General features: G+C 38.9%; 1 pseudogene; it reads left to right on the top strand.

Moving 5' to 3' along the window:
* Positions 1-18,962: 18,962 nt before the first annotated feature.
* Positions 18,963-19,086, top strand: LOC120099511 (small nucleolar RNA SNORA17; annotated as a pseudogene).
* Positions 19,087-27,944: the final 8,858 nt, after the last annotated feature.

The following is a 27,944-nucleotide window of genomic DNA, read 5'->3' as shown; positions in this document are numbered from 1 at the left end:
TGAAAATTCTGCAATCATTTATTCTCTACCTCTTAGCTAGTAAATGTCAATATGTTAATTACCACCTATTGCAAAGAGAAGATTCTCTTTTTTTACTTTTTTTTTCATTTCCTTCTTTTTTTATTTATTTTTTAACTCTTTTTTAAATTTATTTAATACTTAATAATAATTCTTTGGTTTCCGGGCAAACATCCCCCTCCCCCCTCCCCTTCCTTATGGGTGTTCCCCTCCCAACCCTCCCCCCATTGCCGCCCTCCCCCCAACAGTCTAGTTCACTGGGGGTTCAGTCTTAGCAGGACCCAAAGCTTCCCCTTCCACTGGTGCTCTTACTAGGATATTCATTGCTACCTATGAGGTCAGAGTTCAGGGTCAGTCCATGTATAGTCTTTAGGTAGGGCTTAGTCCCTGGAAGCTCTGGTTGCTTAGCATTGTTGTACATATGGGGTCTCAAGCCCCTTCAAGCTCTTCCAGTTCTTTCTCTGATTCCTTCAACGGGGGTCCTATTCTCAGTTCAGTGGTTTGCTGCTGGCATTCGCCTCTGTATTTGTTGTATTCTGGCTGAGTCTCTCAGGAGCGATCTACATCCGGCTCCTGTCGGCCTGCCCTTCTTTGCTTCATCCATCTTGTCTAATTGGGTGGCTGTATATGTATGGGCCACATGTGGGGCAGGCTTTGAATGGGTGTTCCTTCATTCTCTGTTTTAATCTTTGCCTCTCTCTTCCCTGCCAAGGGTATTCTTGTTCCCCTTTTAGAGAAGGAGTGAAGCATTCACATTTTGATCATCCGTTTTGAGTTCCATTTCTTCTAGGCATCTAGGGTAATTCAAGCATTTGGGCTAATAGCCACTTATCAGTGAGTGCATACCATGTATGTCTTTCTGTGATTGGGTTAGCTCACTCAGGATGATATTTTCCAGTTCTAACCATTTGCCTACGAATTTCATAAAGTCGTTGTTTTTGATGGCTGAGTAATATTCCATTGTGTAGATGTACCACATTTTCTGTATCCATTCCTCTGTTGAAGGGCATCTGGGTTCTTTCCAGCTTCTGGCTATTATAAATAAGGCTGCAATGAACATAGTGGAGCACGTGTCTCTTTTATATGTTGGGGCATCTTTTGGGTATATGCCCAAGAGAGGAATAGCTGGATCCTCAGGCAGTTCAATGTCCAATTTTCTGAGGAACCTCCAGACTGATTTCCAGAATGGTTGTACCAGTCTGCAATCCCACCAACAATGGAGGAGTGTTCCTCTTTCTCCACATCCTCGCCAGCATCTGCTGTCACCTGAGTTTTTGATCTTAGCCATTCTCACTGGTGTGAGGTGAAATCTCAGGGTTGTTTTGATTTGCATTTCCCTTATGACTAAAGATGTTGAACATTTCTTTAGGAGTTTCTCAGCCATTCGGCATTCCTCAGCTGTGAATTCTTTGTTTAGCTCTGAACCCCATTTTTGATAGGGTTATTTGTCTCCCTGCGGTCTAACTTCTTGAGTTCTTTGTATATTTTGGATATAAGGCCTCTATCTGTTGTAGGATTGGTAAAGATCTTTTCCCAATCTGTTGGTTGCCGTTTTGTCCTAACCACAGTGTCCTTTGCCTTACAGAAGCTTTGCAGTTTTATGAGATCCCATTTGTCGATTCTTGATCTTAGAGCATAAGCCATTGGTGTTTTGTTTAGGAAATTTTTTCCAGTGCCCATGTGTTCCAGATGCTTCCCTAGTTTTCTTCTATTAGTTTGAATGTGTCTGGTTTGATGAGGAGGTCCTTGATCCACTTGGATTTAAGTTTTGTACAGGGTGCTAAGCATGGATCGATCTGCATTCTTCTACATGTTGACCTCCAGTTGAACCAGCACCATTTGCTGAAAATGCTATCTTTTTTCCATTGGATGGTTTTGGCTCCTTTGTCAAAAATCAAGTGACCATAGGTGTGTGGGTTCATTTCTGGGTCTTCAATTCTATTCCATTGGTCTATCTGTCTGTCTCTGTACCAATACCATGCAGTTTTTATCACTATTGCTCTGTAATACTGCTTGAGTTCAGGGATAGTGATTCCCCCTGAAGTCCTTTTATTGTTGAGGATAGCTTTAGCTATCCTGGGTTTTTTGTTATTCCAGATGAATTTGCAAATTGTTCTGTCTAACTCTTTGAAGAATGGGATCAGTATTTTGATGGGGATTGCATTGAATCTGTATATTGCTTTTGGTAAAATGGCCATTTTTACTATATTAATCCTGCCAATCCATGAGCATGGGAGATCTTTCCATCTTCTGAGGTCTTCTTCAATTTCCTTCTTCAGTGTCTTGAAGTTCTTATTGTACAGATCTTTTACTTGCTTGGTTAAAGTCACACCGAGGTACTTTATATTATTTGGGTCTATTATGAAGGGTGTCGTTTCCCTAATTTCTTTCTCGGCTTGTTTCTCTTTTGTGTAAAGGAAGGCTACTGATTTATTTGAGTTAATTTTATACCCAGCCACTTTGCTGAAGTTGTTTATCAGCTTTAGTAGTTCTCTGGTGGAACTTTTGGGATCACTTAAATAAACTATCATATCATCTGCAAATAGTGATATTTTGACTTCTTCTTTTTCCGATCTGTATCCCCTTGACCTCCTTTTGTTTTCCAAACAGAAGATTCTAATATGAGGACTGAGTGGTTCATTGATCTTTGGATATTTTGAGAAGTCATTAGAAGTTAGTTTAATACTATGTCCACCTAACAGTGTAATGATAGGTTCTCCTCTATGGTCTAAGATCTTCCTAGTTATGGGTTACAGCCCAATAATTAAGCAGGTATTGGTTTTGTCTTATGGAGCAGGACTTAACTGCAATTAGAAAGTGGTCAGTTACCCACATTATGTTCAGGCCAGTATTACTAGAGTAGTCTTGGCAGAACAATCATTGCTGAATATTACAAAGTTCACTCTATGGTATATAATTCATGATCACTTTCCTCCTATAGTATTTTGCATGTCTAGCATTATGAAATCTAACAGTCAGTAACAATGAAATTTACAGATATGTAAAAGTTTAATTTTTTCCATGTTCTGTGACTCAGTAATAGAGTCTTATCAAGTTCTGAAGGGTAACCAAGTGCAAAGGTGACGACCTGTCATATTTGGGGAACTATGGGATCTCACTTGGAGTATTTACATAAGAATTATATGGATTCTATGACAAACATAATTTTCATTCATTTGATTTACTTATTTTATTCCTTGGATGATAATATAATTATGTCATCGTCTCCTTCCCCTTCCTTCCTCCAAATTCTCCCATATATCCCTTTTTGCTTTCTTTAAAAATCATGAACTCCTGCCAAGACTGAACTCCCAGTGAACATGATTGTTGAGGGGAGGGCAGTAATGGGGGAAGGATGGGGAGGGAAAAACCCATAGAGAAGGGGAGGGAGAGGGGTTGGGGGATGTTGGCCAGGAAACCGGGAAAGGGAATAACAATTGAAATGTAAATAAGAAATACCCAAGTTAATAAAGATGAAAAAAAAGTATGTAAAGTGAATAAGGAAAAAATCATAATACTAATAAATAAGGAGAAGAAAAGAAAAAGTTTTGGCATGTGAAGGGAAGAGCATAATAGGTTATTAATACTTAACAAATCATTATTTAATTTTTAAAATGAAAATTAAATAAAATGAAATTAACAGTCTAAAAAGAAAAGTCATAACCTCTTATTTCAATCATTGTTGCTATACGTATACATGTATATATTATATGTATAGGTTATACTTAGTTAAATATAACCTGCTCAGTTTGTATAATGTTACTTGAATGTATGTTTTCAGGGCTGAATATTTGGTATTGGATAACCAATTGGTATATTCTTTCTTTGAGAAGACAATTTCTCCCTTTCTGAGCAATCCTTAGTTTCCATCCAATTTGACATGTCTATTTGTTGGCACCCAAACTGACACAGTACTGAGAACCAGGCGTAGGCCTGCAAGGTTTAAGAAAAAAAAACACCTACTTGGGTCATTGCTGTTATGTGAATACCAAATCTTTTACTGAGATTCACAGAATATATATCCCAAGTTCACTGGATGGAGAAATCCAGGAAGCACAGTGGAAAAACAGGCTCATGCCCTCAGGATCAAGGAAACAGGAACAAAAGACAGGAACTGATTCAACAGTGTTACTGCCCAGGTATACCACTCCAGGTAAACAGAAAGGTCAGGACGTTCCTTTGTTATGAACAAAAGGCTTCCACATGCATCAGCAAGGCTCAGCAGGGAATAAACACTGACAGGGCCCAGGAGGGTCTGACATCTATTGTCTTTGTTCACTTCATGTTAAGGCAGTCACATGCAAAAAGATTTGAGGAATCTCTACACTGATTTTCATACTGACTGTCCAAGTTTGTATTCTAGCATGAGTAATTTTCCCCTTTTACTCTAACATTCACATCAATGTTTCTAGTCATTTTTTCCCTAACCATTCTGATTAGGGTGATATGAAACAGGAAAATGAAGTTAATTTGCGTTTCCATGATGGATAAGTTAATTGAGCATGTTTAAAGTTTTTTTAAGTCATTTGTATTTTATCTTTTGAGTTCTGTGGAGAACATGTTACTGCTCTCAAGAAGGAATCTTTTGGCTACATCCCCAAATGGCAAAAACAGAAAAAGAAAGTGGATCACTCCAGCCTATAAAAATCAATGTCACATTTACATAAGCATCAATCTCATGATTCAGTTATTTTTCAAAGGTGCTTCTTGTCTCTTAATAATGTCAAAATCAACCAAGTGAAGAGGATGCTCACATAGTATGACAAAACTTTACTAGATGGACATCTGATGGAGAATTAATAACCATAATAATAATAAATATAAATAATAAGTGTAACAAAGAACTAAAACAAAAATCAAAGATTCAAGAAAACAAATGACCCAATTAAAAACTAATCTTCAGATCTGAACAGAATTCTCAAAGGAAGAAATAAAAATAGCTAAGAAACATCTTAAAATTGTTTAACATACTTATCAATTAGGGAAACATAAATTAAAACTACTTTGAGATTTTATATTTGTCATGGTTTGAATATGCTTCCAAGGGAGTGGCACTATTTAGAGGTATGGTCCTGTTAGAATAGGTGTGTCACTGTAGGTGTGGGCTTTAAGTCCCTATCCTAACTGCCTAGAAGTCAGTCTTCTACTAATAGCTTTCAGATGAAGATGTAGAACTTTCAGCTCTGCTTGTATCATGCCTGCCTGGATACTGCCATGTTCCTACTTGACACTAAGGGAGTGAACCTCTGAACCTGTAAGCCAGCCCAATTAAATGCTTTCCTTTATTAGACTTGTCTTGGTCATGGCATCCACAGCAGTAAAACCTTAACTAGGACAATCTTATTCTAGTAATAACGACTAACATCAAGAAAATATTTGAGGGACTAGAGAGTTAACTCAGGGGTTAACTACATTGGAATTAGACCAAAATCAACTGCAAAGGCAATTGATGTTGGATTCTAATACTCACTTATAGAAGAAATATATATATATATATATATATATATATATATATATATATATATATTACTATATGGAGTAACAATGCCGTTCAACAGTTCTATCAACTGAGAATCAAGTACATATTCAAACATATGAGCCCACGTGGGACATTTTGATTCAAATAACCACAACAGGGAAGTTAAACTTATGAAATTTCACCAACATAATAACTTAAACAAGATCAGCAAAGCAAAAATATCCAGTTTATATGACAATATTGACAAGGAAAATCTCACAGAAGTTTCCAACCAGATAAAGAACTATGTGTAATTAATGTCTGAAGAGAGAAGGAAAATCAGTCCTCTTAGAGTGAAAAAGAATAAGAAAAAAGTGGATAAAGAATTAGAACGAATAACGTCAAAACATACTTGAAAATTATTTCTGGAGGAAAATATATAAATATAAAATATATCATGAGGTTATAATAATTGTTTATGGAAATATATATAAACTTGGGAAAATTGGTATTAAGTATAAATTTTATCTTAATATTGTTCATGTCCTAATGTAATATCAATAATGATAATATAATGTACATTTCTTATGTTTTCTTACTATGCAAATATTTGTCTTCACACATGAAAGATACACAGCAAGAAAAATGATTTTGTGATTTGAGTTATAAAATAAAAAAAAATTGTTTCTGATCTTATTTGATGAGCCATGATATTTCTGAATGTTGCACACTGGATACACATGCAAGAATGTCACGTGCCCAACTTCTCGCCAGCAAGAACGACGCAAGGACACCAGGATCCTTCTGCAGCAAAGCGTTTATTGCATCTTGAAGAGGAGAGACCCGGGGCCCAGAAAGGCGCTGCTTATAAAACCCTAGCATGGCGCGTCCATGCCTGATTGGTCGCTTACCCATGATCTCACTGGCACGCCCTGGGGTGGGCAAAGACTTGGCACGAACACACTCTTGCACATGCGCACACAGCTAGTTTCCTGAAAGGAAGTCAGGCTGGCGCAGCGGAAGCCAGCGCCATCTTGTAATGGCAAATGTTATCGCGGCTTTCCACGTGGGGCACAACGGAATCTGGCGCCATCTTGTAATGGCGAATGCTATCGCGGCTTTTCACATCTCCCCCTTTTTGTTTTACTAGAATGAGGCTGGTCTAGGCCTCTGCAGTTACATCCATCTGCTGTGGCTCCTGTCTTAGGTTGTTCCTCTAATGTCACAGCCTTATCTGTTGTAGGGTAACCCTATAGCCACCGGGCCCCGTGTCTTAGATTGGTCTGTGCATGAGGAAAGTTGCCTGTCTCTGGATACCGCAGTGCTGTGTGACAGTAAATGCTAAACGACCTAGGGCGAACTCTACAAAAGAGGCCAGCCAGAAAATGAGTTAGTGGGGAAATCATGATCACCCTATCGCGTGCAATGAGGAAACCTCAGCGATGTAGAAGGGCTGAACAAAGAATCATTGAGTCTCTCTCATCCCAGTGCAATGGATCCACAAATCCATGGGGTGCAAGAGCAGAGAACTCAGATGCCGACTAATTCCTGAGCATAGATAACCAAATTCCAGGGGAGGCCCCTTGTTCAATGGCCACAAGTGCTTGAGTGACAACGACCTTGTCACGTTTCTGTTGAGATCTCAGTTTGCAAACCAACCATAGCATGAACACTAATCCACAGCATAGGGCTGTACCAAACAGAGCCACTCCCGATAAGTAGTGGGCACCTCATCTGGTTCTCCTCAGCTGCTACCACCAAGGGCCATAGTCAAGCCGCTCCTATAATAAAATTTAGAATTCCCAATTGTTAGTAACTACTCCAGAAAGTTCACCCACTGTGCTTGCCTAACAATAGATTGGGGGAGGGTAACTCTAGACACTGTAGACACAATGGCTGCAGCAGTAATGGCTGCTACAGTAGCAGCGAAAATGCCAAGGTCTTTCCCAGGACAGTTTAGGATCGGTCATTCTTCTCTGGAACAACCAGCAGGCAATGGAACCATGTCTGAGATCTATACAACCAGGGCAGAGTTCCCCAGTCCACAGCAGCTTCACGCAGATGGCATTCCTGTGAAGCTACAGACTGCAAAATGACAACACCAGTTAAGGCAGCAAGAGTCGCCAGGGGAATGAGGGGGGCAAGGGTAACGGAGTCCAGTCTTCTCCAGAAACCAGCAGTGCACAGAGGGTCGGAGCGTAGGCCACAGTGGGACGGGACACACACAGTGGTAACACTGACTGCAGCAACGCCAAAATCTCTGTGATGACAAAAGATGAGGGGGAATCTTCTATCTTCCTCTAAGCGTACAGAAATGACTTCAGGGACCCGAACCAGGAGAGTTGAATCTTCATGCTCTCAGGATCAGCAAGTCTCACCAGCCACTCAGGCAGCTGGCATACTCTTGTAGCATCCTGTAGAAAAAAACACAAAGATTCCCTCTTCCCCATATAAAATATCTGAACAGGATCATGTCAATATGTGAATCTTTCTATTTCACCTAGGCAGAAGTATGCCTAGTTGTAGGGTGCCATAAACACTCAAGGGTTCCTTGGCATCCAAATTTTAAAATTGAAATAAAAGGACCATTATTTAGCATACAGGGATAACTCCCCCTTTTTATTTATTAAGATATAAACTGTCTAGTATCATTGTCCTCCCTCGTTAAGGGGTCTAGGCAATCCAGTTTGAGTTCTTAAATGGCCTCTAAAGGAACAGTATTTAGTGTTCTTAACCACTAAGCCATCTCTCTAGCACCTCACAAACTTTATTTCCAATGAGGATAACAAATACCTAAGTCCTCTGGTAAGGTGAGGTACTTAGCCAACTAACATATCCTTAGAAGTTTAAAATTAGTTTCAAATATTCTTTTCTGGAGTAGTGTAACAGCTACTCCCCAAATATTAAAGCTCATTTTGAGAGCAAAGGTTTGAAGTAAAAATTTCCATATAAACTGAAAGATTCAAGGTTCTAACTTCTTACATTGAAGAAGCGACAAAATTCCATAATATAAGGCTATTAGCCATTCCTTTGTAAAATTTTTAATGATATCACTTTATGGGCTCTCTAAAATTATAAGCAAGCTCACGAAATGAAACTCACAATCGCCAGGACATCCTCTAAATCTATCTTGAAAAGGCAGTTGGAATAAGCAAACAGGCTGTAATGCTCTCACAAGTTCTAAAACCTCATCCATCCTTCGTAAATCCTGTAACAATCTCTATCTGTTTGATTTTTTTAATTACAAATAAGTTTGAGTTAGTCAATGCAACACTGGCAATCCTTAATCACAATCCTTAAGTTCTCCTTGTAACACCAGAGCACAACCACAACTTTGGAAAGTCACCTGAGTACTGAGTACATGACTAGGCAGCTGTCCTTGGGGCAGTGGAATAAACATCAAAATACAGGTAACTTCAGGGCAAACCACAACTTTGGAAAGCAAAACTCAACCTCCAACAAACAATCTAGTCTCCAAAATCCAGTCTCCAAAACGCCGAGTCTGTCCTTCATGCTACAAAGTTTGACTGCTAATTCCTACATATGAATGCACAATGGTGCGGTCTCTAATACCTCAACAAAGAGACATTGTTCTAAATTATTTTAGAAGCCTGGTTTCTAGGATAAGAGTTCCATAAAAATATTATCTCAATTTAGACCTGTTTCCCTAGGTTGGCTCATGCCACATGTTGTCTAGAATGACTTAATCCAAATTACCAGCTTTATGTCAACTTTCTGTTACCAATATTATACCTTTTTAACCATATCCAATAACTTAAAAGCCAATAGTCCATAACCAAGGCATGTAGAGCATATTTATACATTTAAAACCAATCAGAAACAAAATTGAATTGGCCACACAAATCTTTAATATTTAGACCAAGCACCATTTTTACTTTTCTAGCTATGATTTTAAGAGAAGCACCTTGTCACCTGCTAAGTCTAATAATAAGTCAGGGATTTTTCTAGGAGAAACAGCCATCAGCTCCTGTACCAAAGAAGCTGAGGAGCTGTTGGTGCCTTTAAGATCAGCTCGTGCAGACACTCAGCCCCCGGGGAGCTTCTCCAGCTGACCTAGACACCTGGCTACAGGTACAGGGCTCCAAGGGCTGATTGAAACTGCTTTTTATTCATTTGTTCCTTTTTTGAAACGAGTTAAAACCAAATCAAGGTGTGAACGACTGGCAGATAATGTTTTTACCATTTTTTCTTTTGAACATGAAACATAAAACATTTAAACAACGAGAAATAAAATCCACAGACATAAACTGACAGACATGGACAACTTGGTGCACCAAGGACAGACAATAGACATAGGGGAAAAAACTAGATGGTGTCCCACCAAAGGGACCCATATTCCAATAGGAGTCAGCAGAGAGGTAGGATTTCTCCTTTCCCACCACTTCCACTGTGACCATCCACTCGAGTGGAGTTGATATGGACGATGGATTGTCTCAATTCCTGGACTAGTCCATCAACGTGTTGAAACCAAATTCCTGTAAGATACTGAGATATATTACGGGATATCTGAGCAGCACGACTGACATTCACAAATGGTATGGAAGTGAAACACAGTCCTGAATATTTCCACTCACAACCCAATTACATTAACTCCATCAAGCTGTGCATGGGCATTGAGATGTCCTTGGGGGTAGGGGGTAGGAAAAATGAAACTAATGCTGTAGCTGATGTGTTCTGACTGGTCCCAGCTAAAAGTCCTTGAGACCAGAAATCCAAGTAGGCACACTCTGTAAAATACAACTCTGAAGACAAAAGTTTAGAATTGAGATATCTTTTTGTTTGATTCTCCTGAATAAATGTTTCAGGCAGTCTACCTCTATCAAATCTGATCAGTATGACTCTGTGAAATTTCCAGAGCCTAACCACACCTTTTACAAGCACAAAGACAAAATTTTTCTCCCAAAATACTGTGTTCCTTTTATCTCCTCCCTTTTTCTCTCCCAGGACATCCTTTCCCTTATCTCTCGCTTCCTCGGATCCAAGGTCCTTGGAAGGGTCTCTTTTCTTAGGTGCACCTTTCCTTCTTAAAGCTTCTAATCTTTCACCTTGCTCTGTTTCTGACATGCTGTCCTGTAACTCCTCTAACGCCCCTTGTCCTGCTATTACTGTTGGGCGGCATTTCTCATCTTCTAGGCACGACTTCTGACTGTGCCTACGGCACCTGCAAAATCAAAAACCAAAAGAAAAAGAATGAGCACTGCTAAAACAATAACAAAAGCTTCCACCGCATCTTCTAATGGGGGAGAGAGACGAGAGAGATCAAGACCAAACATGCCTCTCAGAGCCTACCTGTGTCCTGCAGTTCTGGATCCTCTCTGTGAACGGAGGCTCTTCGCAGCGCCAGCAATGGTGAGGCGTTTGTTTCCAGGTTTCGGCACCAAATATCGTGCGCCCAACGTCTCGCCAGCAAGAACGACTCGCGGACACCAGGATCCTTCTGAAGCAAAGCGTTTATTGCATCTTGAAGAGGAGAGACCCGGGGCCCAGAAAGGTGCTGCTTATAAAACCCTAGCACGGCGCGTCCACGCCTGATTGGTCGCTTACCCATGATCTCACTGGCACGCCCCAGGGTGGGCAAAGACTTGGCGCGCACACACTCTTACACATGCGCACACAGCTAGTTTCCTGAAAGGAAGTCAGGCTGGCGCAGCGGAAGCCAGTGCCATCTTGTAATGGCGAATGTTATCGCGGCTTTCCACACAAGAATATGACTGAGAAGCCAATGTTTTCTTCTAAAAGTTGACAACATTATGAACTCAAACTATGATGACTCTATTTCTAAATATTTTACAATTTAATATGGTTGAAGTTAAGGCAGTAAGTAATTTAAGAGATTTTCCCCTTGAGCGACATAGTTCTTTTATATGTAATTATTCTCTGAGTGCATTAGGTAATGCTTTCCCCCACAGCAATATACACATCTATAAATCACTAATGAGGCAGTTAACTGAAACAAAGATATAAAAGTTTGCATTACCCAGCACAACCAAACCTTAATTGTCCTTTAGATATTTACAATTAATTTTTCCTTTTGGAATAATAATTTGAGATGATTTAAATGATGTGTGTGTGTGTGTGTGTGTGTGTGTGTGTGTGTGTGTGTGTGTCTGTGTCTGTGTCTGTGTCTGTGTCTGTGACTGTGTGTCTGTGTGTGTCTTTTTGGAAAAGAACAGGATTCTAAGAGATAGTAATAAAATATAATAATAAAATAAAATAAAACTATCATATCAAAGAATGTGCATAAGACAAACCAACAGGAAGAAAAGAGCCCAAGAGGAGGCACAAGAATCAGAGATCCACTCTCAAGAATCCCATAAAAATGTTAAACTGGAAGCCAAAATATATATGGAATGGACCTGGTACAAACTCACGTAGGCCCTATGCTGCTTCAGTTTCTTGTGAATTTCCTTGAGTGTGCATATGTTGATTTGGAGGGCCTTGTTTTGATGTTCTGCATCCCCTCTGGCTCTAAACTATTTCTGTCACCTCTTCCAAGGTGTTCCCTGAATTCTGAGGAGATATCCCATTTAGGCCTATGTGTTCCAAGGTTATGCACTCTGTATGATGTCTGTCCATATTTCTCTATATTTTTTCCTATCTGAGGCAGGAGGAAACTTCTCTGATGATGGATGAAGAAGGTGCTGAGTATAGCAGAATGTTGTTAGGAGTCATTTTTCATTTTGTTTTTTGTGGACCAGCATTATTTATTTATTTTTTGTTCTTTAATCTTTTTTATAGTCTAATCTTCATCCTCCTCCCTGTCTGTCCCAACACCCATGACCATTCCCCATCCAATGCCTCCTTCCCTATCCCCAGAGGATGTCCCCACCCACCACTCCTATCTAACCAGACCTCTCTACTACCTATGGCCACAAGTCTCTCCAGAGTTAATGCATCTTCTCTCACTGAGGTCAGACTAGGCAGTCCTCTGCTGTATATGTATCAGGAGCCTTGTATCAGCTGGTGTATGCTGCCTTGTTGGTGGTTCAGTGTCTGAGAAATGTCAGGGATACAGGTCAGTTGAGATTGCTGTGCTTCCCTCAGGGCTACCCTACTCCTCATCTTCTTACAGCTTACTCCAATTCAACCACAGGGATCCCCAGCTTCTATCCATTGGTCAGGTGCTTGTTTCTGCTTCTGACTCTTTCAGCTGCTTGTAGGGCCTCTCAGAGGGCAGCCATGCCAGGCTCCTGTCTGTAAGTACACGACAGCATCAGTAACGATGTCAGGTCCTGGGGCCTCCTCTTGAGCTGATCCAAATTTGGGCCTGTCACTGGACCTCCTTTCTCTCATGCTCTTCTCTATTTTTGTCCCTGGAGTTCCTTCAGGCAGGACCAATTCTGGGTCACAGCTTTTCACTGTAGGATGGCAACCCCATCCCTTTATTTGATGCCCTGTCCCTGCAGTGGAGGTGTACTATACAACTTACCCCTCCCCACTGTAGAGCACTTCATCCAAGGTCCCTCCCTTTGAGTCCTGATATCACCTTCCAGGTCTCCAGTACAATCTAGCAGGTTCCCCCACCTACCTTCATTCCTATTTCCATTCTTTCTGCTGACTCTCAAGTCTTCAGTCCTGTTCCCCCTATCCCAATACCTGATCATGTTTCCCCCATCAACTCCCTGTACTTTCTCCCACTCAGGTACCCCCATCCCTTTCTCTACTCACCCTGGGACTGCTTTCTTCTCCTTCCCAATTGGGATTGAGGCATCCTCTCTTGGGCCCTTCTGCTTGCTATCCTTCTTGAGTTTTGTGGATTGTGTCCGGGTATTCTGTACACTTTTTTGTGTTTTTTTTTTTTTTCGGTTTTTGGTTTTTGTTTTATGTTTTTTGATTTTGGGTTTTTTTTTATTTTTGGCTAATATCCACTTATTAGTGAGTACAGACAATGTATGTCCTTTTGGGTCTGAGTTACCTCACTTAGGATGATATTTTTAGTTCTACCCATTTGCCTGCAAAACTCAGGATGTCCTCATTCTTAATAGCTGAGTAGTATTCCATTATGTACATGAACAACATTTTATGTATCTATTCTTCTGTTGTGGAACATCTAGCTTGTTCATAAGGCCGCTGTGAATATAATAGAATACATGCCTCAGTGGCATGGAGTGACATCTTTTGGGTATATGCCCAAGAGTGGTATAGCTGGGTCTTTAGGTAGATCTATTTCCAATTTACTGAAGAATCCATACTGATTTCCAGAGTGATTGTACCAGTTTGTAATCCCACTAGCAATGGAGTAGTGCTCCTCTTTCTTCACATCCCTGCCAGCATGTGCTGTCACCTGAATTTTTGATCTTAGCCATTCTGATTCCTGTAAGATAGAATCTCAGAGTTGTTTTAATTGGAAGTTTTCTGATATCTTAGGATGTCGAACATTTCTTTTAGTACTTCTTAGCCAGCCCAGTAGAGATTCCTCTGTTGTGATTTCTCTGTTTAGTTCTATACCCCATTGTTTGATTGTGTTGTGCTGGTTTTTTTTGTTTGTTTGTTTGTTTTTTGTTTGTTTTTGTTTTGTTTTGTTTTTTGTTTTTTGTTTTTTTTTTGTGGTTAACTTCTTGAATTTTCTATATACTTTGGACATTAGCCCTCTTCCAGATGTGGGGTTAGTGGAGAATTTTATCCCAGTTTGTAGGTTGCTGGTTTTTCCTATTGACTATTGTCTTTCAAACCTTTCCAGTTTCATGAGGTGCCATTTATCAATTCTTGGTCTTAGAGCCTGGGCCATTGGATTTCTGATTAGGAAAATTCCTCCTGTGCCAATGAGCTTTATTCTAGGTCTCTGGGCTATGTAGCCTCAGGTTCTTGCTTATCCATGCTCTGTCAGGAATAGGTTCCATCTCATGGAGTGGACCTTAAGTCAATTCAGTTATTGGTTCATTATTCCCACAAGCTTTGTGTCACCATTTCCCTAGCATACTTGCAGGCAAGATGCTATTACTTATCAAATGTGGCTGACTTGAAGATTAAGTTTCTTTTTTGGTAGCTTGTAGAGTACCAAAGACATTAGGGTGTAGAGGTGAAGGATATATTTGGGCACAAGCTCAACTTTTCCACATTCAATGAGTTGTATATGTATTGTCTTCAGCAATGTGACTTTCATGTCAGTTTGTGGAGAACAACTTACAGTCTTGTCAACTTGTCAACTTGATGACTTGATTAGGAATTTCTGTGGGACTCTTTTGGCAAAGTACTCAGTTAGATGTAACCCAATCCCAGCACTGGACACTTTGTTTGGTGACAAGATATGGACAGATGAAACTATCATTTTTGGGGAATTTCACTTAGATCATTTTCATGTATGTATACATTTAAATTTTCTGCTGTATTAGTTTTACATACTAATTTTCAAATGGCTCTTTATTTTAGTTCTTTCTCCCTGTGTTCCCTCCCTCAATTTCTTCTCCCATTCATCCCTGATGCTTCTAGTTCAGTATCCTCTATCTATCTATAATTATTTATTCTATTTATTTTTCCTAACAAGAACTATCTGTATGCTCTAGTGTCTTACCTATACCTACCCTCTATACTTCTACTGATTGAAGCTGGGTTTACATTAATTTAACCACTAATAGCCACATATAAACAAATACATACCATATTTTTCTTTTTAGTTCTGGGACAATTCTCTCAGAAAAGTTTTTTTTCTTGTTCCATAACTATTATTTTTAAGTGGCAAAAGGTTCTCCCTTTTCTTTCTGTACACTCTAATTTGCTTCCCTCTACCTAAATGGACAGAGAGAAGTAGAGGAGTTCAGAAATAAAAAGAAATTCAAACTTTACCTAAATGGTATTAAGAAAACAGACCAGTAATGTATTTTGCACTGTTTGTTCATTCAAAATGTGCCACGTGAAAAACAAAGAAAAGTTTATTTAAATATGCAACCATTAAAAGGACTATTTTTAAATATTTATTGTTTATTTATTTACATTTCAAATAGTATCCCCCGTTTTCCCTCCAAAACTCCCTATTACATCCCCCTCCCCTGCTTCTATGATGGTGCTCCTCCACCATCCCCCCACTCCCACCTCACTGCCCTAGCATTTCCCTACATGGGAGGTCTGCCCTTGCCAAGACCAAGGACCTCTCCTCCCATTGATAACAGACAATGCCAACATCTGCTACATATATGGCTGAAGCCATGGGTCCCTCCATGTTTATTCTTTGGTTGGTTGTTTGGACCCTAGGAGCTCTGAGGGGTCTAGTTGGTTAATATTGTTGTTCTTCTTATGGGATTGCAACCATCTTCAGCTCCTTCAGTCCTTCCCCTAACAATTCCATTGGTGTCCTCATGCTCAGTCTGATGGTTGGTTGCAAGCATCTGCAACTGTATTGGTCCTGCTCTGACAGAGCCTCTATGGAGACAGGTATATCAGGTTATTATAATCAATTGGCATCAGGAATAGTATCTGGGTTTGGTGTCTCTATATGGGATGGATTCGCAAGTGGGACAGTCTCTGGAGGGTCTTTCTGAAGAACTCTTGAAAGGGTTTTTTCTTTCTTTCTTTTTTATTGGGTATTTTTTATTTACATTTCAAATGATTAGGATTTTTTTAAATAAAAGAATTTATTTTCTAAAATAGTGAAACTTCCATACTGTGTATCAACTTATTTACTTCATTTTCTATTACTGTATGTATATCATACTGGAAGTTTATTATATTTATATCATTTTACATTGTAGTTGATCTGCAAAACATCATTCTTAGACTACTGATACGTAATAGTGGTCTACCAATGCCAGAGGGGTGGTTCTTCCTGTTTGTACTACGCAATAGTAAGGGAAACATTATTAACAATTAAAAAAGCAGGCAGATAAGAAATGCATCTGAATGCTATATAAATAATTTTAGAAAGGCATTTCATATGTCTTTGTTTTGTTGTTGCTGTTGTTGTTGATGATGATGATGATGATGATGATGATGATGATGATGATTATTTTTAGATATGGTTTGCTCACAAAGCACAGGATAATTTTGAATTTACTATGCAGCCCATGACAACAGCAAACTAACAGATCTCTTGTCTCTGATTCCATAGTGCTGGAATTCCAAGTGTGCCTCACCATGCCCAGATTCTCTTATATCATTTTAATATAAATTGTTAGAAAAAATGTAAAGTGATTTTCAGAAGGAATAAAATCTTATGCTCATGTTTCCCACATGAGTGTAAATTTTAGTAGCTCAGCACTATTATAGATAAAATAGAATTATCATTAGTTTTTGAACCATAACAGCTAATAACATTCTGTTAGAGAACTAGAGAAGTTGTGCTCCAGTTAGTTAAGAATGATTATTTTCTTTCTTTTCTTGAACCTTGAGTAAAATATGAAGTTATTTAGAGGTTAACTGGAGTTCTCATTATACAAAGATTTTCTAATGTGAACTGAGTAGAAGGGTGTGGTGCTTTGTTTCCCTTTTTAAATATCCATTCAATCACCATCATGAATGTCCAGACAGCCAATATATATGCTTGCTTTTCTTAGTACAGTTTGTAATTCAGTTAATAGAAGAATAATATTTAAAATATCAGCAATTATCCATGCCAGGGAAATATTTTAAAACATCATTAGGGAACTGGAATGATGGCTCAGCAGTTAAGAGCACTTGTTCTTGGAGTGTTTTCCTAGCTACAAATGATTGTAACTTTAGTTTCAGAAGAGGCAACATATTCCTCTTGTCTCCATGGGTAGCAGGAATGCATTAGGTACACATATATACATGCAAGTACACATAAACATTGCTGAAGAAAAAACATTGATAGAAATAACTTTGTTATTGTTACTCAAAAATCTTCCCATGCTGTACAATTTACACTGACCTAGTAGTTACTATGATTTCATTATATTATAGTTTGATAACTCATAAAATATTTTCAATGAGAATAAAATTCAAAATTGTTCATATTCCTTGTAGTAATTTTAAAAAGGACTGATATATTATGTCTTTATTTCTTATTGCATTCCTTTTTAATTAATTTTTTTACTCATTGTTTACATCCTTCTTTCTGGCCCCCCTTACCACTCCCCTCCCACAATACTTTCCCCATCCCCCAATCTCCTTCTCCTCTGATTAGGTGCACCCCAGCATTCCCTTAAGCTGTCACTTCAAGTCTGAGGGGCTAGGTGCTTCCTTTCTCACTGAGTCCAGACAAGGCACCCCAGCTAGAACATATCCCAAAGTCAGGTAACAGCTTTTGGGGTAGTACCTGTTCCAGTTGTTCTGGACCCACTTGAAGACGAAGGTGAACATCTGGTACATATGTGCAGAGAGGCCTAGGTCCAGCTTGTGTATGCTCTGGTTGGTGGCTTAGAATTGAGAGCCTCAAAGGGTCAGGTTAGTTGACTCTACTGGTCTTCTTGTGGAGTTCCTATCCCCTTCGGGTCCTGCAAGTCCTTTCTCCTATTTATCCAGTAGAGTCCCCAGTAATGAGTACACTGTCCCTATCTTCAGCCACATTATAACCGGGCATCATATCTCATTATAGATGGTTGTGAGCCACCATATTTTTTCTGGGAAATAAACTCAGGCCCTCTGAAAGAGTAGTCAGTACTCTTAACCACTGAGCCATCTCTCCAATCCACATTCCTGGTTCTTAAGAAAGTAGCACTTAAAAAAAACATAGAATATGTTTCCTGTTGCTTGCATTTAAGCATCTTTATTATTTTAAACTATTTTTAGTTTTATTATTTTTAGAATAGCTTAATATTCAAAGAAAAATTGACAGAAAGGACAAATGCTCTGTAATTCTTGTTCTTACATATCCTTACCTCTTGTTATATGTATCTCTCACTGTATGGGAGATTGAATAAATAAAAAATGACCTGAATCAAATGTTTAAAATATTATATATCAAGAAAATAGTTTCATTACCTTAAAATTTTAGGGGTTCTATTTATTTACCCTTCATTTTCTCTTGAACTCTAACAGCCATTGACCTGTTTACTATTTATCCAATTTGATTTTTTCTACTAAGGCATATGGTTAAACTCATAGATTCTTCAACTATATTCTTTCACTATTCAATACAGATATACATTTATCTCATATGCTTCTGTGGCTGGAAAGTTCAGTTACACCAAATTCCATTGCTTATATGTACTACAAATAAGGTTTTTCTTCAGAGTTAATACAAGCTAAGAAAAAGAAAATATTCTATTTATATTAAGAACTGTGCAAAATAGAAACTTCTTTTTAATTTAATTTTTAGATGAAATACAAAGTAAACAGAAGTCACTGCCTCTTAAAGTTAATCTGCATAAAAACTAAATTATGCTACTTAAGGATAGATTTCATATCAAATAACTTTAAATCCAAAAAGGAAATATGTCAATTTTTGTATTTGGAAATCATCATGTCAAGATTCTTTCTCAACAAAGCAAACAAATAATAAAGCCTGCCAGTCACTGTTCTAAATAGTAAGGATTTCACTTCTCAACAAATGCTTCTATTTTAATGAAATTTAAATGTTCTAGAAGTATTCCAGGTGTGTCAGCTATGTCACTTCATTAGGTGCCAGACAGGGAAGAATTTATGTTTAATTTAGTGTCCTGACCAATGAACATCTGAATGATTAGTAACTTATCATTTCCTGAAAGAAAAAACAAACCTGGACTGGACCACCAGTCTAGTGCTATATAGGCTAGAACAGCTCCCAGGACCAAGAACAAACAAGAGACTAGAATCATGTGTGGGACTGAAGGCTTTGGGCAAGAGTGAGCACAAGAGAGATGATCCTAACATGAGGCCATTTGGTTGTTTCCAGCAGGTAATAAGTCTCAGATGACTACTAGACCAGCTCTAGCCTAGACAGAGAGATAGCCTGAGACAACAACCAGGTTGGTACAGGTGTGTGTGTGTGTGTGTGTGTGTGTGTGTAGGGGGCCAGACCATGCAGAGATGACCACTGCCTGGTTCCATAATGTATGAGTGGGGCACAGTGTTCCTAAGACCACTCCTGAGATGAAGAACCCAGACACTTAGAGACCCCAGAGGCCTCTCAGAGGAGTAAGTGGTGGAGAAGTGAAAGAGAAAGGGATAGGATATGGATACGATGAAGAGGGGCAGAACTAGAGAATCATGAGTAGTGAGGAACAGCCTGATGTGAGTAGTTGATGATATTATCTGTGAACATGGTAGGGTCCTGGCTGATGCTGCTACGGGGGCAATGTCTCAGTATGTGGCCATAAAGCACCAAGGGTTTGTTGCCACCAAAGGCCAAGCTGATGTCCTTATTCTCGGCTTTTACCCTGGGATGTGTTGATATCTGAGAGCTATGTAGAACTGGACCCACCCCTCACCTGGACATAATAAGAAAGCTGGTCCTGGAGGCATGAGAGCAGAACTGACCCTATCCCTAACTAGCTACAGTACTTTGAAGAGTAGCGCAGCATATTGTAGGTGAGTTACCCCCTGTTCTCTGCTTCCTGTTGCTGACCCTGTCCAGATTATAAACCTGGAAGACCTAGCCCACATGTTTCACAGGCAGTAGGATTGACAAGGGAGAGGTGTCCTCCTTCCCATAGCCTCTTACTACCTGTGTCAGATAGAACTGGCTCTGGGGTCATAGGGGCAGGAGAGCTGTCCTTGTCCTTCATCAGCTGCAGCACTAAGGAGAATGGACCCTACACCTCACCAGGAGAGCATAGTAGAGCAGGTGATGTGGGCATTGTGGGTAACCAACCCCCTAGGGCAAGTTTGTGGGAAAGCCAGCCCTATCTATTTTCTGCTATGTGGTGGCATCAGAGAAGATGAAATTTCCTCCATTTGGCCCTCAACACCAATACCTGGCACGAGAGTTGTCCTTGATGGGGTCAAGATTGCAAGAGAGTTGGTTCTAGCCATCATGTGTTGCAGCTCTCAGGAGAGCAGACCCTGGGCAATAAAGTAGAGCTGCCCCTGATGGTGAGGGTACAGGTGAGCCAGCACTAAGAGTGTGAGCATGGGATAAATGGCTCCACTATTTGTCAGTCATGTGGTGATGTGGGAAAGGGAGAGATGTCCCTTTGCTATTGCCACTTGTCACCAAAGCCAGGCAGGAGAGCTGGCTCAGATCAAGAAAGCTAGCCATGTCCCTCAGCACTCCCCAAATTTGGGAGAGCAGGCCCTACCTCTCATCTGAGCAGCAGGATAGAACTAACCCTGGAAGTGGGGGTTGCTGATGAGCTAGTCTCAAGGGCATGAGAATAGGACAGTTGGTGGGCTGATTAGTTCAGATAGCTCTCATGCCCAGATCCAGGGCTTTTAATTTGTCCATCCCAATATTTACCCCATGGATGAACTGCTAGAATGCAGGAAGGAGCCAGTCCTATAGATCCAAAAGTGTAGATCTCCATGACAAAGAACAACAACAGAGTATTCAAAAGAATCTCAATGAGGTTCCAGTATCAATAGAGTGTCAGAAGTCAGAGGCTTCTTGACAGACCAACAAGTCGTTACCATGAACATTTTGCCAACAAAGAAGTATGAACAAAAATGTATTCTATGGTTCATACTGTAACACACTACAGCTTCTACAATGAGATCTTTTTTCTCTGTTGTGGGGGATATTGCAAGGGTACAGGGTAGGTACAAGAGGAGGGGAAGATGAGTGAGATTGAGGTGCATGATGTGAAATTCAAAGCCAACAAAGAGTTAAAACAAGAAATTTAAATGTCTATATGGTTAATAGGAAATAAAATAAAAAGATAGATGATTTGATGGTTTGAATGAGAATAGCCCTCACAGGCTCTATACTTGTATCTTGGTTGCCCAGTTGGTGGAACTATTCAAGAAAAAATAAGCGGAATTGCCTTATTGGAGTAGGTGTGTCACTGTATGTGGACTTTGAGGTTCCAAAAACCTAGTATCTCTTTTTGCTTGCAAGCATGCAGATCAGCTGTCCTCTGCAACTGCTTCAGTGCCATTCCTGCCTGACTGTCATTATGTTTTCCACCGTGATGATCATTGACTCACTCTCTGAAACTGTAAGCAAACACCTAATTGAATGTTTTGCTTTACAAGTTTCCTTGATCATGGTGTTTATAATAGCAATAGACTAATAAAAATAATAGTATACACATATAAACTTCATTATACTAAATAGAGCAACATGCCAAACTTGACGGAAAAAACAGGAGTCCTCAAGCCTGCATGTGGAACTACAGGCAACTGAGCAAAGCTGGGAGCAGGAGAGGTACAAACTGATTGTCCGATTTCAAACAATCAGCCCTGGAATCATACATGTAAGTAACATTATATTGACTCAACAATTCTTCACATAAACTTCAACAAGTATGTGTTTCTCTGTATGTGTATGCTTGCAATAACAATTAATAAAAAAAAACCCATAAATTTGAAGGAGAGTATGGAGGATTATATGCAAGGTTTTAGAGGAAGGAAAGGAAGAATGATGATAAATTACAAATAAGACAAAGCAGAAGAATGGTCAGAATTCAGCAATAAAATGTAACCAATTTGGAGTAGATGAGATGGCTTATCAGGTAATCCCAGCAATCTGAGTACACTCCACAGTATCCATATGGGTAAAAAGAGAGCTGACTCCTACTAGGTATTCTTTGACTTCCATTGATGTGCCATGGCAAATGTACTTTCCCTGACATGAACAGAAAATAAATAAAACAAAACAATGTTTTTTAAGTAATCAAAGTGAAAATGACAAAGAACTTCAAGCACTTTACCAGAAAACAAAAAGTCAAATAGACATACAAATTCATTGAATACAATGATAAAAGAATACTGTGTGAACCATTCCATGTATAACATAAATTTAGCCATACCAAATGACAGTATAACCCATAACAAAAAAGGACATGGATGGTATGTACTCACTGATATGTGGATATTAGCAATAAAGTACAGGAGACCCATGATACACCCCACAGACCCAAAGAAGTTAAACAAAAAGGAAGGCCCAAATAAGGATACTTGAATTTTACTTAGAAAGAGGTAATAACAGGGTCATAGGAAGTAGAAGGAAGAAGGGAATTGGGTGGGAGAGGAGATGAGGATGGGAATAGGGGAGCATCAGGACCAGGTATAGGGAGAGACAGGAGAAAGGGACAGGGGGACAGGAGAATGAATGGAAATCTGCAGCTTCCAAGGTAGGGGTGGGGTGGAAGAATCTCCGAGATGCCCCAGAGACATGGGATGAGGAGGATTCCAGGACTCAATGCAGGTGACTTTAGTGGAGAAGCCTAGAAGTGGGGACATGAAACCAGAAGAGGCTACCTCCTATAGCCAGGCAAGACCCTCAGTGGAGGGATAAGGTCAGCAACCCACATACCACAAGACTTTGTCCTGTCTAAAGAAATACAGGGACAAAGATAGAGCAGAGAATGGAGGAGTGACCATCCAATAACCAGCCCATCTTGAGACTTGTGTAAGTGTACAATGTTTTCTGTTTTTATTCCTTTGTTGAAGGACATCTGGGTTCTTTCCAGCTTCTAACTATTATAAATAAGGATGTTAGGAACATAGTGGAGCATGTGTCCATGGTATATGTTGAAACATTACTTGGGTATATGCCCAGGAGTGGTATATCTGGTCTTCAGATAGTACTATGTCCAATTTTCTGAGGAACCACAAGAATGATTTCCTGAGTGGTTGTACCAACTTGCAATCCTACCAACAATAGAGGAGTGTTCCTCTTTCTACATATCCTTGCTATGTCCTATCACTGGAATTTTTGACTTTAGCCATTCTTACTGTTGTGAGGTGGAATCTCAGAGTTGTTTTGATTTTCATTTCCCTAATTACTAAGCACATTGAATATTTCTTTAGGTACTTCTGGGCCATTCGATATTCCTCAGTTGTGAATTCTTTGTTTAGCACTATAGCCCATTTTGTAAAAGGGCTATTTGATTCTTTGGAGTCTAGTTTCTTAAGTTCTTTGTATATATTTGATATTAGTCCTCTATCAGATGTAGGATTGATCAAGATCTTTTTCCAATCTGTTGCTTACTGTTTTGTCCTATTGACAGTGTCCTTTGCCTTACACACACTTTGCAATTTTATGAGATCCTATATGTAGATTCTTGATCTTAGAGCATAAACCATTGGTGTTCTGTTGAGGAAATTTTCCCCTGAGCTCATGTGTTCCAGTCCCTTCCCCACTTTCTCTTTTATTAGTTTCAGTGTATCTGGTTTTATAAGGTGGTCCTTGAGCCTCTTGGACTTGAGCTTTGTACAAGGCAATAAGAATGGATCAATTTGGATTCTTCTACATGCTGACAGCCAGTTGAACCAGCACCATTTGTTGAAAAGGCTATCTTTTTTCCCAATGGGTGGTTTTAGCTCCTTTGTCAAAGATCAAGTGAACATAGGTGTATGGATTCATTCCTGGGTCTGCAATTCTATTCTATTGATCTACCTGCATATCTCTGTTCCAATGAAATACAGTTTTAATCACTATAAATGTATAATATAGCTTGAAGTGAGGGATAGTGATTCCCCTCCAGAATTTCTTTTATTGTTGAGAATAGTTTTCACTATCTTTGATCTTTGATTGTTGCAAATGAATTTGCAAATTGTGCTTTCTAATTCTATGAAGAATTGAGTTGGAATTGTGATGGGGATTGCTTTGAATCTGCAGAGTGCTCTCAGAAAAATGGCCATTTTAATATATTAATCCTGCCTGTCCATGAGCATGGGTGGTCTTTCCATCTTCTGAGCTCTTCAATTTCTTTCTTCAGGAACTTGAAGTTCTTGTCATACAAATCTTTTACTTGCTTGATTAGAATCACACCAAGGTATTTTATGTTATTTGTGACTATTGTGAAGAGTGCCATTTCCCTAATTTCTTTCTCAGACTGTTTATCCTTTGAGTAGAGGAAGACCACCAATTTGTTTGAATTAATTTTATATCCAGCTACATTGCTGAAGTTGTTTATCAGGTTTAGTAGTTCTCTGGTGGAACCTTTAGGGTCCCTTAAATATACTATCATATCATCTCCAAATAGTGATATTTTGACTTCTACTGTTCCAATTTGTATCCCTTTGACCTCTTTTCATTGTTTGATTGCTTTGTCTAGGACATCAATTGCCATATTGAATAGATAGGGAGAGAGTGGGCAGCCTTGTCTAGTACCTGGTTTTAGTAGGATTGGTTCAAGTTTTTCTGCATTTAGTTTAATGTTAGCTACTGGCTTGCTGTATATTGCTTTTACTATGTATAGTTATGAGCCTTGAATTCCTGATCTTTCCAGGACTTTTATCATGAAGGGTTTTGAATTTTGTAAAATGCTTTCTCAGCATCTAATGTAATGATCATGTATTTTTTTCCCTTGAGTTTGTTTATATAGGGGATTACATTGATGTATTTCCTTATATTGAAACATCCTTGCACTCCTGGGTAAAGCCTACCTGATCATGGTAAATGATCATTTTGAAGTGTTCTTAGATTCAGTTTGTGAGAATGTTATTGGGTATTTATGTATCAATATTCATAAGGGAAATTGGTGGAAGCTCATTTTCTTTGTAGGGCATTTGTATGGTTTAAAAATAAGCATATTTGTGGCTCCATAGAACAAATTGGGTAGTCTTTCTTCTATTTCTATTTTGTGGAATAGAAGATTATTGGTATTAGGTCTTCTCTGAAGGTCTGATACAATTCTTCAATAAAACCATTTGGTCCTGCACTTTTTTGGTCGGGAGACGTTTAATGACTGCTTCAATTTCTTTAAGTGTTATGGGACTATTTAGATGGTTTATCTGATCCTGATTTAATTTGGTTCCTGATATCAATCTAGAAAATTGTTCATTTCATCCAGATTTTCCATTTTTTTGAGTATAGCCTTTTGTAGTAAGATCTAATTTTCTTTTGTTTCCTAGTTTTCTGTTGTTATGTTTCCCTTTTCACTTGTGACTTTGTTAAGTTGGATACTGTCTTTGTGCCCTCTGATTATTCTGGCTAAGAGTTTATCTATCTTGTTGATTTTCTCAAAGAACCAGCTCCTGGTTTTGTTGATTCTTTGCATACTTCTTTTTGTTTCTACCTAGTTGATTTCAGTGTTGAGTTTGATTATTTCCTGTAGTCTACTCTTCTTTGCCGTATTTGCTTCTTTATGTTCTAGATCTTTCCATTGTACTGTCAAGCTGTTAGTATATGGTTTCTCCAGTTTCCTTTTTGTGTCTCTCAGGACTATGAGTTTTCCTCTTAGCACTGCTTTCATTGTTTTCCACAGATTTCCATATGTTGTGTATACATCTTCATTACATTCTAAAAAGTCTTTAATACCTTTCTTTAGTTCTTTCTTGACCAAGTAATCATTGTGTAGAGCATTGTTCAGCTTCCAAGTGTATGTCCTTTTTCTGTACTTTTTCTTATAATTTAAAACCAGTTTTATTCCATGGTGATCTGATAAGATGCATGGGATTATTTCAATCATCTTCTGCTTTCACAGCCTATTATATGGTCAGTTGTGGAGAAGGTAGCATGAGGTACTGAGAAGAAATTATATTATTTTGTTTTAGGATGAAATGTTCTGTAAATATCCATTAAATCTATTTGGTTCATAACTTTTATTAGTTTCATTTTGTCTCTCACTAGTTTCTTTTTCCATGATCTGTCCATTGATGAAAGTGTTGTTTAGAAATTTCTCACTACTATTGTGTGAGGTGGAATGTGTGCTTGAGCTTTAGTAAAGTTACTTTATGAAGGTGGGTACCCTTGAATTTGGAGCATATATGTTCGGAATTAAGAGTTCATCTTGATAGATCTTTCCTTTGATTAGTACTAAGTGTCCTTTCTTATGTTTTTGGATAACTGTTGGTTGAAACTCGATTTTATTAGATATTCGAATGGAAATTTTTTTCCAGCCTTTTACTCTAAAATAGTGTTTGTCTTTGCCCCCAAGATGTGTTTCCAGGATACAAAACAGGATGGTGGGTCCTGTTTATGTATCCAGTTAGTTAGTCTATGTCTTTTTATTAGGGAATTGAGTCCATTGATGATCAGAGATAGAAAGGAAAAGTGCTAGTTGCTTCCTGTTATTTTATTGTTAGCAATGGGATTATGTTTGTGTGGCTGTCTTCTTTTGGGTTTGTTTAAAGAAGATTACTTTCTTGCTTTTTCTCAAGTGTAATTTCCATCCTTGTGTTGGAGTTTTCCATCTATTTCATTTGGAGGGTTGCATTTGTAGAAAAATATTGTATAAGTTTTGTTTTGTCCTGGAATATCTTGGTTTCTCCCTGCATGTTAATTGTGAGTTTTGTGGGTATAGTAGCCTGGGCTGGCATTTGTGTTCGTTTAGGGTCTGTATGGATCTGCCCAAAGTTTTCTTTCTTTCCTATTCTCTGTTGAGGATCCTGGTGTAACTCTGATAGGTATGCCTTTATATGTTACTTGATCTTTTCCACTTACTGCTTTTTAATATTCTTTCTTTATTTTGTACATTTGGTATTTTGATTGCTTTATGAGGGGAGGAATTTCTTTTCTGGTTCAATCTACTTTGGGTTCTGCAGGCTTCTTGTATGTTCATGGGCATCTCTTTCTTTAGGTTAGGGAAGTTTTCTTTTATAATTTTGTTGAAGATATTTACTGACCCTTTACGTTGGGAATCTTTGCTCTCTTCTATACCTATTATCCTTGGGCTTGTTCTTCTCATTGTGTCCTGGACTTCCTGGAAGTTATGGGCTAGGAGCTTTGTGCATTTTGCATGCAAACAGTTTTGACTGTTTTGTTAATGTTTTCTATGGCATCTTCTACACCTGCAATTCTATCTTCTATCTCTTGTATTCTGTTGGTGATGCTAGCATCACCTGATATCTTTCCTACATTTTCTATCTTCAGGGTTCTTCCCCTTGTGATTTCTTTATTGTTTCTATTTCCATGTTTAAATCTTTGTTAGTTTTGTTCAATTCCTTCACCTGTTTGTTGTGTTTTCCTGTAGTTCTTTAAGGGGTTTCTATGCTTCTTATTTAAAGGCTTCTACCTGTTTACCTGTGTTCTCCTGTATTTCTTTAAGGGAGTTATTTATGTCCTTCTTAAAGTCCTCTATTACCAAAATGAGATGTGATTTTAAATCCAAATCTTACTTTTCTTGTCTGTTGATGTTTCTAGGACTTGCTGTGGTGGGAGAACTGGGTTCTGTTGATGCCAAGTAAACTTGGTTTCTGTTGCTTAGGTTCTTCTCTTGTCACCTGGTTATCTCTAGTGTTAGTTCATCTTGCTGTCTCTGAGTGGGGCTCATCCTTCCTCTGGGTCTGTGAGATTGTGATCTTTGATATATCAGCACTCCTGGGAGACCAGTTCTCTCAAGGTGCGATTTGAGTGTGGAGTGCTGTGTCGAAGGGTTAATTCTAGGACATATATGGAGGTCAGAAGGCTTTTGACCCTGGCTGCTCCCCATTTCCTGTGCCCTGTGCACTCCTGGCATCTCCCTCATTGCCAGTTAGTAGAAGAAAAGTGGTGGTCTCACCTGTGTTCTTAGGAGTGACAGCACTCCTG

Source organism: Rattus norvegicus, chromosome X (genome assembly GCF_036323735.1).
Source record: "Rattus norvegicus strain BN/NHsdMcwi chromosome X, GRCr8, whole genome shotgun sequence".
In the NCBI taxonomy this organism is placed as follows: Eukaryota; Metazoa; Chordata; class Mammalia; order Rodentia; family Muridae; genus Rattus; species Rattus norvegicus.
Note: the sequence above shows the minus strand (reverse complement) of the source record. Positions and strands in the feature narration are given on the sequence as shown.